We start from the raw sequence: 13,894 nt of genomic DNA, 5'->3' as shown, positions 1-13,894 counted from the left end.
CGTATGACGTACTATTATATGCGTTTATTTGTAACCATAGACACTTTGAAGAAGGCTTGCGTGCTAGCAAAGACTATAAACTTGAGATAATGGAAGACAGTAATATTACGTCTTCATGTGACATACTACATGTATGTTCTATTGATAAATGTGTTTAATTGTAACCATAGACCCTTGATTTATGATACATTCAAAAAGGCATGCGGGCTGGTAGAGACTAAATACTAATCATATTTTTGAAGAATGTAACTTTACGTCTGTATGTGACGTACAATCGGATGTTCCATTGTTGTGTTGTAACTATTCACGACTTTCCGACCTTGACATTGTAGTGGGGGTCAAGTGGGCGTCGGCATCATTGTCCAATCAGAAATAGGGATGCGCTTCCGCTTCCTGTCCCGCCCAGTCTGCGCAAAAGAAATGGCGCAAAACTGTTTGCGCGGAAAAAGGTGATGAAAAAAAAGAACACAACCTGGTTTGATAACCAAATGATTGCGACCTTGCATTCTAGCATCGTTTAATGTGGAACAACGACACATCTGATAAACAAATAGCCAGTTGTTACCAACATGAGAAACTAGGGTTTAGAATCGAAGCGGTAAACCCGGACGCTGTTTGTACACGTACATCCGGAGAACCTATCGAAGTAGGTGACGTGTCGTTTCACTCCGAGTGTGCCAGCACCGGCCCTCTACCCGCCAAACCCCCAATAGGCAGGGAAAGTGGTTCGACCTTGCATGACTGCAGGGCAAGTTCGATTTTGCTAGCTAAAATTGCTGCTAGTGCTGCCTTGTCTAGAGCTGAAACTTTTTCAATTGGAATTTTTTTCCTCTATTATATTGGAATGAGTGGGTGCTTTTCTAGATCTAAGCATCGACCGAATTAGATAAAGATGTTCCTTGCATTGCATTCTCCTAAATCTGTTATTCTAACCAGTTTGTTTAAGAATATAATTGTTCGTTTTTTGTTTGTTTTTAGTTGATAAGCTTACAAGATTTTTTCTTTTTTAAGTAAGTGGTTTCACACGTATAACATGAGACCCACATGCACTAGACAATGGAAGTTGAGGTCCTCGTTTAATACAACAAATGCCAGTATTATATTTCAGACTCCTTTTGGAGGAATGTGTGGGGTTTGGGTGTTGAACTTGAAGTGGTAGATTGTTTGCACAGGTATGAATGTTCGTACGTTCGAACGTGCACATGTATGCAGGCATTTGTTTGTCAAGCAGGAACATGCAACATTTTGTTGACCGTATGTGAGTGCGTGTGTAATAAAACCAACGACAAACAATACAAAAAGCTCCAGCTCTGCTTCTTCACCAGTCACAGACGCATTGCGTTGTTCAGCTTTCCAGAAATATATTAACTCAGTCAGAACCCGCTTCATGAATATCTTATTTCCCGCAGTGGGGCACTGCGGTATGAAATTAAAAGCCCCTCCTGTTTTTGGAACCGCAGGAGCTTTCTAGTTTGCTGTTAGGTAGATTTTTGGTTCCTCTTTCCTGTCATGCTCTCTTTTTCTTCATGAATTCTTTTCTTTTTTCTGCCTTCTTGCTCATTCACCTGTATTTTTTCCAAAAATCTCTTCTCTTGCCGCTTGTCTCGCGATTCATGTATAGTTTAATCTGTTAGTGTTCTGATGTAAGTCCAGCAGTAGATAGGTTAAGCCTATTTTAACATACTGGAAACTGGTAATCTTCCAGTAGGTATTAATTTAGTTTTACTAAAGCCTGCTGGGACACAAGTAATGGGTTAGTGCATTTGTAAACAGGAATCGCTTGACAAGTGGCCCCCTTCATCCCCCCCTTCCTCGTCCTGATATGGCTCTGCGTAGTCGGCTGGACGTTAAGCAACAAATAAACAAACAAACAAAATATTTTATTTCAGGAAAAAGTCAATCGAATCTACACAAAAAAAGGTTATTGCGTTGTTCTGTCTTTGAGACTGTATCACATGATATTGAGGTACTAGAAGAAACATGTCTGTGGCATAGTTTGACCCAACAGATAGAGAAGTCAACAGAGGTATTCTGCCGTCAGCAGCTTTATTGCTGTTTTGAATTTGATCTTGCATAATTTTATTACATAATTTTGCAACACACAAAGAAATCGTAATTGAATATTTTACGCAAAATTGAATAATTCGCAAACATGTTTGTATGAACAAATATTATTTTAAGAAAATATGAGTGTGAGGATGGACGTATTTTGAGTGAAGTAGCAGAAATTCTTTTTAAGTTCTTTAGCTACATGCACACGTTCTGTTAATTACGTTCCTAGCAGGGAGATCCAGATTAATAATACTGCTGTGACAGGTTGTGGTTTCCATACACACTTTGAATACAGGAAAAAAAACAGAAAAAAAAAACAGTTAACAAAAAAATGTGCACATAGGATTAAAATATTAAAGTGTACAGAATAAAAGCAACATATGTACAAAAACAAATCTCGTGGTTCTCTTGTCAAACCCACTGTAGTAAGCACAGAATAGGAGAGAAGATTTTGGAGAAGGTGGCTTAACCTACTGAAGTAAATGATCAAGAGGATTCTAAGCATCCAGTGCTAAAGCTCTCAAATCACAAGACAAACACACTTGTTGTGGCTATCCGAACTGTTGATTTAAAAAAAAAACATACCCACAAATTGTAAACATCTATTACAAAATTATAGATATTGTATGGATCTGTCTTTGTAAAATATACTGTACAGAAAATTTTAAATAATCTGCACAAATCTCGTGGTTCTCTTGTCAAGTAGTAGGCACAGAAAAAAACCCTGTGTTTTGTCTTGTAAATTATACTTTACTAAATGTGTACAGTATTCTAAGAAAAGAAAAATTCTTCCTTTTTATCATATCAATTGCCTCCCTTGAATTTTATTTGTAAAATAATTCTGAGAAAAAAAGCTTTCTACTTAAAAGCAGTGCAATCAAGAAAATGGGTACAACCTGTGTGTATACCTTTATTCCTTATTCTTTTTATTTAATTGAGGATGTCACTACGCAGTTTTACTGATTTTAAAAAAAATTGCTTCAAATTATCTCCCTTGAACAAACATTTCTTTTTACAATTAAATTTTGTTTACACGAAGAGGTAGTTTTAAGGGTATATACAAGAAAACAATATTGCAACCTTAGATGTATTTACATATGGACTAATTCCATTAAAAAAAAATTCAAACTATAAATGATACATCAAAATAAAACAGATTTTGGGGCTGTGCACAAGCCAATGGGATTAAACACGAAAGTCGTACCGAAGAATCGTCAAATACTTTTGCTAACAGCTATACTTAAACATAAGAAAATATGATCTGCATCTCTTGTTATGAAGATGATGGCACTGGTCCACCGAAGTGCATGCCATATATGCTTTACTGTGCGCTCTCCCTCTCAATGGTCTTTCCCTGGCTGACTCGATTCTGAGGAGATAAAAGAAAACACATTCAGTACAAGCTGTAAAAAATAACAACAAAACTAGTATTACTTACAGTAGCTGCTGGTTTCTGAGTATTTGATTGAAGGCCCAATCCGACTTGTAAGAAGTTTGCCCGACTGTCGCAGATTTGGTCAGGTAATTGCATAGAGTAAAATCATGCCTCAATTTGGTAACATACAAACTGCAATATTCTAAGGCTGTGAGTGTGAGAATACATCGGCGCCACTTTTTAAAAACTTTCTTTTTGTGTGTGCGCATGTTTTAGTGCCAAAAATGAATAGGCCGAGTGCTCTCTCTGCAAAACTTGTGTGAAGCTTCAGAGCTCTATCAATGGTTTGAAAGAAAAAACATAGTTTTCCATTTTTGACGTTCTTGTTCCCTTCCCTGTGAAATTTACTGTCCGTAGGTTACCGGATTTTGTTAATGTCCGTGAAAACCTCAACTATTCATTGCTGAGTGCCCAGTGATAGCTATCCCCCTCAACGACCTAGCACTGCTGAATCCTGATTCTTCCCATTGTTTGATTCTGTAATGAAATTGTGTAGTTGGTAGTTATGTGAGCTTCTTCTTGGGGGTGGGGGGGGGGGTTATTAAACCATCAGATCACAAAGTAAGACTTCATTGTAATGTGCAGATATTTGTTCAGGTGCCCACCATTTTCTATGTGAAAACATGTTGCTAACTAACATGAACCCAACCTTAAAACATGATGTAGGTGAGTAGCCCATCTAGAAAAAAGAACCTGTTCTAATTCGGAATTAGAACAGGTTCGTTTTTCTAGATGGGCTACTCACCTACATCACGTTTCATGGTTGGGTTCATGTTAGTTAGCAACATGTTTTCAAATTCTCATCAGGCAATCACGGCTGACACTAAACACAGAACAGGTGGGAAAGACATAATTCAATTTACTCACCTTCCTTGCATTGTGAGACTGGCCATATGAATCTGCTGAAGTAGTTCCTGCACATATTTAATCAAATATTCATCTTAATAACGTGTTAATATCGCTTGTTCTAGCAAATCAGACTTGACAGTTTTCTGAAGGCTTGCACAATTTAAGAGCTTGCCTGTCCCCAATCATTACAATAAGAAACAACATCTAGTATGCAAGTATTTTCAGGGTATGAAGGTTTTAATATAATGTCGGTTCTTCTGGGGGCATGGAGAAACACCTAACACAAAGTAGAACATACACAACAAATTTCAAACAATTGAAGTCACACCATAGTTTTACTCACAAACAAACAACAGCAATACAATAAACAGTCTGCACACGCCTACATAGAAACAAAGAAGCACATGAAGACAGGCTTTGTCAAGTAGACCATTATAGCGAATTAGCAACAGCTGATGATCCAGACCACCAAATTGACATGATTTCCCCTTATTCAGTTTGTGATTGTAGTCATATTGACGATGCATGACTTCAATTTTTCTAAGTAAGTCTCTTGGTGCGTTTACGGATACATTCATTGTCACAATTACGACATGCTAATGTCTAACCTGGGTAAACTTCAATTCATGACTTTTTTTTAACTGGCATAGACATTATGAGCATACCAGAATTATTTTCCTGTTAGACTGTCTTCTTCTTTTTCTTCTTCTGCGTTCGATATTCATGGCTGTCATATCGTCAGGTCAGTGGCTGCCATGAAGTCTGCATAAACCAATTAAATAAATAATTAAGGAAAAAAACACCCTTACATCATAATAAATCAGAACCATCAAAACCACCCCCCACCCATCCAATAAAACCTGCATACAAAAACACTTCAAAATAAAAAAATGAAAACATTTAATTCCACTTCAAAAATATAAAAGTTGTTATGCTTTATTTTCATTATCTCTTTACACACACAAAAATTGCTGTGCAAATCTTTTTAAGAACATCAATGCCCGAGACACCAGTAACCTGTTTATGTTGTTGACCTTGTAGCTTTTCAGTTTAAGAGGCTGTTCAAAAAACCGTTTCCCTGGAATCTGCACTATGATAACCATGAATAATACCATAGGGAAAATATTACATCACCAAGACCTAAAAAATAACACCAACCAACACTCCTCACCCTTATTTCACCCACTATGCCAACCCAAAGACTGGAAAATAATAATCAAATACAGAATGAACAAAAATGCTTGATTTCATTTCTTCAATGATAAGTTGAAAATCTTCATTCATCATAATAATGTTATTGGCATAATGTGTAATTGCCACAATTTACAGAGTTTTATGAAAAAATGATGCGATAAAAATCAAAGGGAAAACATTTGTTCATATACTGATACCTTATTTACCTTGTGGCTTGTGTGCCCCAGGTTTAGGAGCTGCTCAAACGTCCATTGCTCCTCAGTCTGCAAGAAATTAAGCGATGGCCTGAAGGAGAATGGAAAAAAAATCCTTTGTCAGCACCCTGTGTATGTGTGTGGGTGGGTGTTTTAGATAAATAGGCAGGGTGGAGGGTGTGTGGGTGTGCCAGTGTGCAATAGGTACCACGCCTAATGCAGTCTGCAAAACAAGTGCAACACTTCTACAGAGCTTTTATGATACAAAGCTTCAAATAAGAAACACATTACAATCAAATGAAAGCTGAGCCTGTCATTGCAAAATAAGAAGGAATATACAACAATCCAGGGGCATGTAAAATATTGTTCCTTCAGAAAGATGGCTCTGACAGCAGAAACAATTTAACTTGAAGTTTGAGTCAAAAATTATTTCTCTACATTAGCGAACGTAGGCTACTTGCAGTTATACCCCTCACACATGAAATATTCACAGATTGAATAACAGTTTGTTCCCAATGTTGCTTCCGTGTATCGGTTAGATCCATCTGCAGAGTACGGATTGTCATCCGTTTAAAAAGGAAAAACAATCAGAACTTGTCATCAGTGATCAACCTACCTTGCAAGAGTGGGGTGAAACACTCACTTCCTGCCAACATGTCTGCAAAAAAAGGAAACAATGCCAATGAAAGCTTAAAATGATTCTTTTGTTCAATATGTGTACACGTGCTTCATTTCTGGGGTGAAAGTGTAAAATATATCGATGGATTGATAGAACAATATAGCCTCAAGTTCACCGCACCAAAAAATACTTATCAATCAACATTGTCATCACTCGATCAGCTATTCCATCTCTTTCATGTGTGTGTGTGTGTGTGATGGTGTGAGCGTGTGTGTGTTTGTGTACGTGTGTGTGTGTGTGTTTGTGAACAAGCTTTGAAAAACGTATGTTTACCTTGCTCTAGATCTACTGATTTTCGTAGGCGGAGACTTCTCTGCCGTGAGGGCGGCTTCGTTTCCCTGGCAGAATTCAACATCTTGTACAGATCTGCTGGTGATTTTCTTTTCCTCCGCTTCGTGAGTCACTTGATCCACAGATTTAACGAACATTGAATGTTCTTTTAGTTCTTGTGACGGAAGTACAATCAAGGAATTAAGTGGGCATTCCTGAGTCCTCTGCTGGCTTCATGTCCACAAAGTAAATCGTACAAACTTGCAGGGTTTGGGGGGGTAGTTTAATTACTTTGAAGAAGAACAGCTGGGAGGCACCCGCTATTGCCGCGGCCCGTTATTGCCGCGGCCCGTTATTGCCGCAACCCGCTATTGCCGCAACCCGTTATTGCCGCAACCCGCTATTGCCGCGGAACTTTGTTTGTTCTTTTTACATTTAGTCAACATAGAGGGGGAATCGAGACGAGGGTCGTGGTGTGTGTGTGTGCGATGTATCACCATTTTCACCTCTTTTATGGTATCTATGACCATCACAAATCAGCTTTCCCTCCTCTGTCACCCGCGCAAATGGAAGTCTGTCTGTCATTCATGATAGCCTACCACGTCATCGGAAAAAACCGGTAGAAATGACGTTGAGCATGGAACAAACCCTCACAGTTCTGGTGTGTGTTGACAAAACCGAGTAAGTCCACTGAAGCGGTTTTTTTTATTGTATGAGTCCTCTGACAAGAATTTTGAAACTATCATTATACGAAAATTAGGAACCCCTTAGACTTACTTTGTTTTGCCAAAACATTCATGCATACTTAAAAAAGTTGTTTTTGGTTGTGGACTTACTTGTTCATATCTGCTTATTTAAGGACTCTAAAAAGTAGAAATGAACACAAAAGATGCGCATTGATTTGGTTTTTTTGATGAACGAAAAATATCTTCTTTTTTTTAAATGGATTTACTCGGTTTTGTCAGCACACGGCTGTTACGCGTGATTGTTCTGAAAAGTGACTATTACATGATTGTTCTGAAACTCTACTATTTATTTCATCGTAAACATGTAAGCCCTCATACGTGATTGTTCTGAAAGCTTACTAATTTACATGATTGTTCTGAAACTCTACTAAAGGCAAACTTGCTTCACCCGTGAAATGTCAGATATGGAACAATATGTATACCCCAGCCCAACGAAGTTGGAAGGGGGTATACTGGATTCACTTTGTCCATCTGTCTGTGTGTATGTCTGTATATATATATGGAACAATATTTTGATACAATGATACTAAATCTTAAGTGAAATTGATATTTATACCCCCTCCCAATGAATAAAAACTCAACAAGTAATACGTTTCATACATTGAACATGTCTTCTTTATTGTTCTCAACTCAAAATTCAAATTAAATCTCCAAAGACAAAAATTATTTATAATCTTCAAAAATGTAATTATTCTTCTTGAGTATTCCCAACTCAAAATTCTAATTACAGGTTTAAAGGGACACATAGAAACTTTTGATTTTCCCTCTTTGCCATGCTTAGGGGAAAATGGAAGCTAATTTTTGCCCCTTTAAAGACGAAAGGCACAACAAATAATTTTCACAAATGAAACTTTTTTTTTATGAACTAAAAATTCAAGTGGAGAGGGGATGAGAGACGTGAGGAGATGGCCGCGGTTGCGAGATGGGTGGGGAGTCTGGGCTATAAAGTTCTTGCATGAGGGACAATATACTTCTTTTGTGTGTGTGTGTGTGGGGGGGGTATTTTGTTTATCAACTCTCTCTCTCTCTCTCTCTCTCTCTCTCTCTCTCTCTCTCTCTCTCTCACTCTCTCTCTCTCTCTCACACTATCTCTCTCTCTCTCTCTCTCTCTCTCTCTCTGTGAATATGTTTGTCATCCTAAATACTGGGGGGGGGGGGGCAAAAAGACATGCTTGCCCCCCCCCCCCCACCCAAGGAACAGCAGCTGCCCCCCCCCCCCCAACCCCCCAGTTTCCGACGCCAGTGCACCGAGTACATACGCACACACACACCACACATACACATGTTACGCGTGATTGTTCTGAAAAGTGACTATTACATGATTGTTCTGAAAGTCTACTATTTATTTCATCGTAATCATGTAAGCCCTCATACGTGATTGTTCTGAAAACTTACTAATTTACATGATTGTGCTGAAACTCTACTAAAGGTAAACTTTCTTCACCCGTGAAATGTTGTCAGATATGGAACAATAATAATGTATACCCCTACCCCTGGTGGTTGCTGTGTACATAATAAAAAAAAAGTGTCACAGAAAACAGATGTGCTAATAAATGTAGCTTTCATGTGTGTGTATGTGTGGTGTATGTGTGCATATGTACTCAGTGCACTGGCGTCGGAAACGGGGGGGGGGGGGCAGCTGTTCCTGGGGTGGGGGGGGGGGGCAGCTGTTCCTGGGGTGGGGGGGGGGAAACATGTCTTTTTGCCCCCCCCCCCCCCTAACATTTAGGATGACACAAATATTCAGAGAGAGAGAGAGAGAGAGAGAGAGAGAGAGAGAGAGAGAGAGAGAGAGAGAGAGAGTTGATAAACAAAATACTCCCCCCCCCAAACACACACAAAGAAGTATATTGTCTCGCGTGCAAGAACTTTATAGCCCAGACTCCCCACACATCTCGCAACCCCGGACATCTCCTCACGTCTCTCATCCCCTCTCCACTTGAATTTTTAGTTCATAAAAAAAAGTTTCATTTGTAAAAATTATTTGTTGTGCCTTTCGTCTTTAACGGGGCAAAAAGTAGCTTCCATTTTCCCTCTTTGCCAAGCCTTTCGATCCATTTTGGTGACCTCGCCACCTAAGCATGGCAAAGAGGAAAATTCAAAAGTTTCTATGTGTCCCTTTGAACCTGTAACTTGAATTTTGAGTTGGGAATACTCAAGAAGAATCATTGCATTTTTGAAGATTATATATAATTTTTGTCTTTGAACATTTAATTTCAATTTTGAGTTGAGAACAATAAAGAAGACATGTTGAATGTATGAAACGTATTACTTGTTGAGTTTGTATTCATTGGGCGGGGGTTCATTGTATCAAAATAGTGTTCCATTTACATACAGACATTCACACAGACAGACGGACAAAGTGAATCCAGTATACCCCCTCCAACTTCATTTGGCTGGGGTATAAATATCAATATCACTTAAGATTTAGTATCATTGTATCAAAATATTGTTCCATATATACATACAGACATACACACAGACAGATGGACAAAGTGAATCCAGTATACCCCCCTCCAACTTCGTTGGGCAGGGGTATACATATTGTTCCATATCTGACAACATTTCACGGGTGAAGCAAGTTTACCTTTAGTAGAGTTTCAGAACAATCATGTACATTAGTAAGCTTTCAGAACAATCACGTATGAGGGCTTACATGATTACGATGAAATGAATAGTAGACTTTCAGAACAATCATGTAATAGTCACTTTTCAGAACAATCACGCGTAACATACACACACATGAAAGCTAAATGTATTAGCACATCTCTGTTTTCAATGACACTTGTTTTTTTATTACACAGCAACCACCAGAATTTTGTATATGAATTATTCAAATGGTTTGATAAAGTGTCAGTTGATATGAACAAACCTCCCCCACCCCCTACACCTAAAAAAAGGGAGTGGAGAGACGGATCAGCTCAAACACACATCTGAAGCTGTCGCGCACACAGAAGACGGATCAACTCAAACACATTTCGTTGGGCAGGGGTATACATATTGTTCCATATCTGACCACATTTCAGTTCACGGGTGAAGCAAGTTTACCTTTAGTAGAGTTTCAGAACAATCATGTAAATTAGTAAGCTTTCAGAACAAACACGTATGAGGGCTTACATGATTACGATGAAATAAATAGTAGACTTTCAGAACAATCATGTAATAGTCACTTTTCAGAACAATCACGCGTAACACACGGCAGAGTTACCAACTCTGTTGTTTGATGGCATCTAACTGGCGCAATTTTTTTCTAACAAAACCGGAATCAGGGGATCTTTCTTGCGGGAAAGTTCCGCGGCAATAGCGGGTTGCGGCAATAACGGGTTGCGGCAATAGCGGGTTGCGGCAACAACGGGCCGCGGCAATAGCGAGTTGTAACCGAACAGCTAGTCGTCGCTGCCCGTTCAGCATTCTTCGCGCGACTTTTGCAGAGGAAGGCATATGCATTTTTTTCTCTCCTGCTAAATGTTGCCAGGGTGCACAAACTGAGAAAGCATTCCCGATTTTCCACAATGTTCTACTTCTTTACAGTCTTTTGCACAACATGATTTATAACTGCCAGTGTTAGTGTACGTCTAATTCATGATGCCTACCTGACAGCTGGGTCAAAAGTTACGTTCGAGAAAATACTCGAACTAAGTTCCAAACAACTCGAAGAGCAGACATGTAACATGTGGGATTTTGGCAAGCGGAAACGACATAGATCTAATGTCATTCAAGGGTATCGTAATGTGGGAATGTCAAGGCCAGTTTTTGACTGGTTTTGAACTGAAGTTGGGCTCCGAATGGAAATAAACACTTCCTCCAGCTGCGCGACCCATTGATAACAACAGTTGGAACTGGTAGGAAGATGAACAGGTCTTGTGAACTGGCTACACACTGTTACGGTTCAAGTATAAGTTCAAAGTAAACACTCAACTGAGGTGGCAGGTAATGGCGGACTTGACTTCCTTCATAACCAAATATCACTCTTCTGACAAAAAAACGCAAATGCTATGTTAAACCGGAAAATACGTAAACCGGAAAAGGAAGCGCATCAAAACCAAAATGGCAGCCCCCATGAATACCGAAAGGTCACGGAAAAAAGTCGTGAATAGACGCTTGGTCTGTGCACCTTGAAGAAGGCCTGCGGGCCGAAAATTTGGATTTAAAAAGATGCGACATTCTGGCTTGGTTTTGGACTTTTTATTGTGTTGTTTATATATATATATATATATATATATATATATATATATATATATATATATGACTAAGTGCCAAAAGGTGCGCACGAAAAGCGGACAAAGGGGCTAACAAATAAAAGTTGACACATTTTATAAGATTGATATTGTGATTTTTGTTAAGACAACAGATGCTGGAACCCAATTACGAAAAGAAAAGATAAATTTACCCAAATGATTTTACAAATAACGATAATTTTGTTCGTTATATCATTCAAAACGGCACTGAGTCATAGCATTAAGGTTATCTCGCACGTTTTTAAAGCTAGGGCTTTGAAACTTGGCACACAACCAAAGTATAATGACCTCCAGGTATGGTGCACATCACATTAAACAACATTGAATTTCAAGGTCACAGCGAGGTTAAATTTCCTTTGCAAACTGGAAAATTGTCGTTGTCACGTCTTACATGTTTTAATACTAGATCAGTTAGACTTTACATACTTCACATACTTTCAGCATTTTTATAAAACCTCATTAAAAGTGACCTGCTGGTTAATCTTTGTCAAAGTTCAAGGTCACAGCGGGGTCACATCTGGTCCAAATGTGGAATATTTTCAATTTATTCAGCGCGTTTATAGCACGAGCTTTGAAAATACACACAGTTCTAGTGTATAATGTTCACACACGATTAAAGTCTGGTTGAAAAAGTCAAGGTCACAGCAGGGTCGCGTTGAGGTCAAACATATACATTTTTTCAATGAGGTTTTCTCATATGTTTTTGAAGCTAGGGCCTTGAAACTTGGCACACTACGCAAGTTAAATTAAACCTCATCAAATTCCAAGGTCACAGTAAGGTTAAAGATCCTTTAAGGATATTTTCTAAAAAAGGTGACCGCCTGGTTAATGTTTGTCAAATTTCAAGGTCACAGCAGTGCCATCTGGCTTAAACTTTGAAAAATTGTCAATTTCTTCAACTAGTTTTATAGTGTTTGAAGTCATTCACACATGATGAAAGTCTGGTTGATAAAATCAAACGTCAAGGTCGCAGCGGGGTCGCATTGAAGTCAGACACATACAATATTGTCATTATCACGAACGCCTTTTAAGCAACACCTTTGAAACTTCACACATTCCAAAGTTTTGATGTTGTTTGGTTATAATCAAAGTGTGGTCAATTTCCATGATTGAGAGCATTCAGAGGGGTCAAGTTGAGGTCACACAAAAAGTGATAATCTTTATAAGACTCACGTTTGCTGCTATTGCTCACTTGACATTGGTGAAAGTGCTTTTTTTATAATTGTTGATCTTGATGTTTTGACCAATTAATATTACCAGGATCAACCATACCAGATTTCAAAGTCCAGAAGTTGTCAAACCTCAAACCTGTTGGAAGTTTCAAAGATTTAAGCATCAACAAATTTCTATTTGATTTGACCTTAAATAACAGATTTGACCTTAAATCTTAAAACAGATCAACCAGACTTTGGTTTTATATAAATTGAAGTTCAATACAATTTCCTTTTTTTTTTACCCACACGAGACCCTGCTATGACCTTCACATTTCTCAAGGATCAACCTTGAATTCTCCATGTTGAACAATCATTAAGCAAAAGCGTTGTTTGAAGTTTGAAGGTTCTAGCTTCAAAAATCTCTGAAAAAATATGTTTCATCCGTTTTCTGAACCACATGTGACCCAGCCGTGACCTTGAAATCTGACAAGGGTCAACAAGACTTTTACCATGCATGGGGGCGATTAAACCCCAAATGTGTGTGAAGTTTCAAGGTTTTAACTTAAAAAACGTCTGAGAAAAATATACATTTTCTTTTTTGGACAATGTGTTGCACGCAAGACAACACGACAAACGCTCGTGTTATCATTCTTTTACTTTAAGGTCGACTTGCGTGCCCGCTCTTTCGCTAATCTCAATTAAAATTCATCTTGGAAGTTCGGTTTTATTACGCTTTTAATTAAGAAGATTAAACTAAGACAACAAATAGTTAGTTTTACCCATTAAACTCGATAAGGTAGTGACATTTTATGTTGAACGCAAGATGGTGTCGCACGCAAGATCTGAAAAGATGTTGACGACATAATTTCAACACTTGATAGCGCATTCGTGGTTCGTGATTTCTTCACAAATTTTGAACACAGAATGTGTCACGTGGTTCCGTAGATGAAGTAGATCTTTGTACATGTAAATTTTGTTTTTAAAAGAAAATAACCGTTAATTACCGAACATTTTGTCGCACGCAAGATATGGCGAAATTTTCAAATCGTTTTCAAAAATGCTGTTCAAAAGTTCTGCAGTCTT

General features: G+C 38.4%; 1 long non-coding RNA gene across 1 annotated transcript; it reads right to left on the bottom strand.

Annotated features, from left to right (window-relative positions):
• Window positions 1-1,737: 1,737 nt before the first annotated feature.
• LOC138957143 (uncharacterized) lies at window positions 1,738-6,939 on the bottom strand. The gene is made up of 6 exons (XR_011452940.1): window positions 6,677-6,939; window positions 6,341-6,382; window positions 5,737-5,815; window positions 5,002-5,098; window positions 4,355-4,401; window positions 1,738-3,421 (listed from the first exon to the last, which is right to left on the bottom strand). It is a non-coding gene; the product is annotated as an uncharacterized lncRNA (long non-coding RNA).
• Between the last annotated feature and the right edge of the window lie 6,955 nt (window positions 6,940-13,894).

Source organism: Littorina saxatilis, unplaced genomic scaffold (genome assembly GCF_037325665.1).
Source record: "Littorina saxatilis isolate snail1 unplaced genomic scaffold, US_GU_Lsax_2.0 scaffold_680, whole genome shotgun sequence".
Taxonomy (NCBI): domain Eukaryota; kingdom Metazoa; phylum Mollusca; class Gastropoda; order Littorinimorpha; family Littorinidae; genus Littorina; species Littorina saxatilis.
The sequence above is the reverse complement of the archived record's forward strand: the minus strand, read 5'-3'. Positions and strand labels throughout refer to the sequence as shown.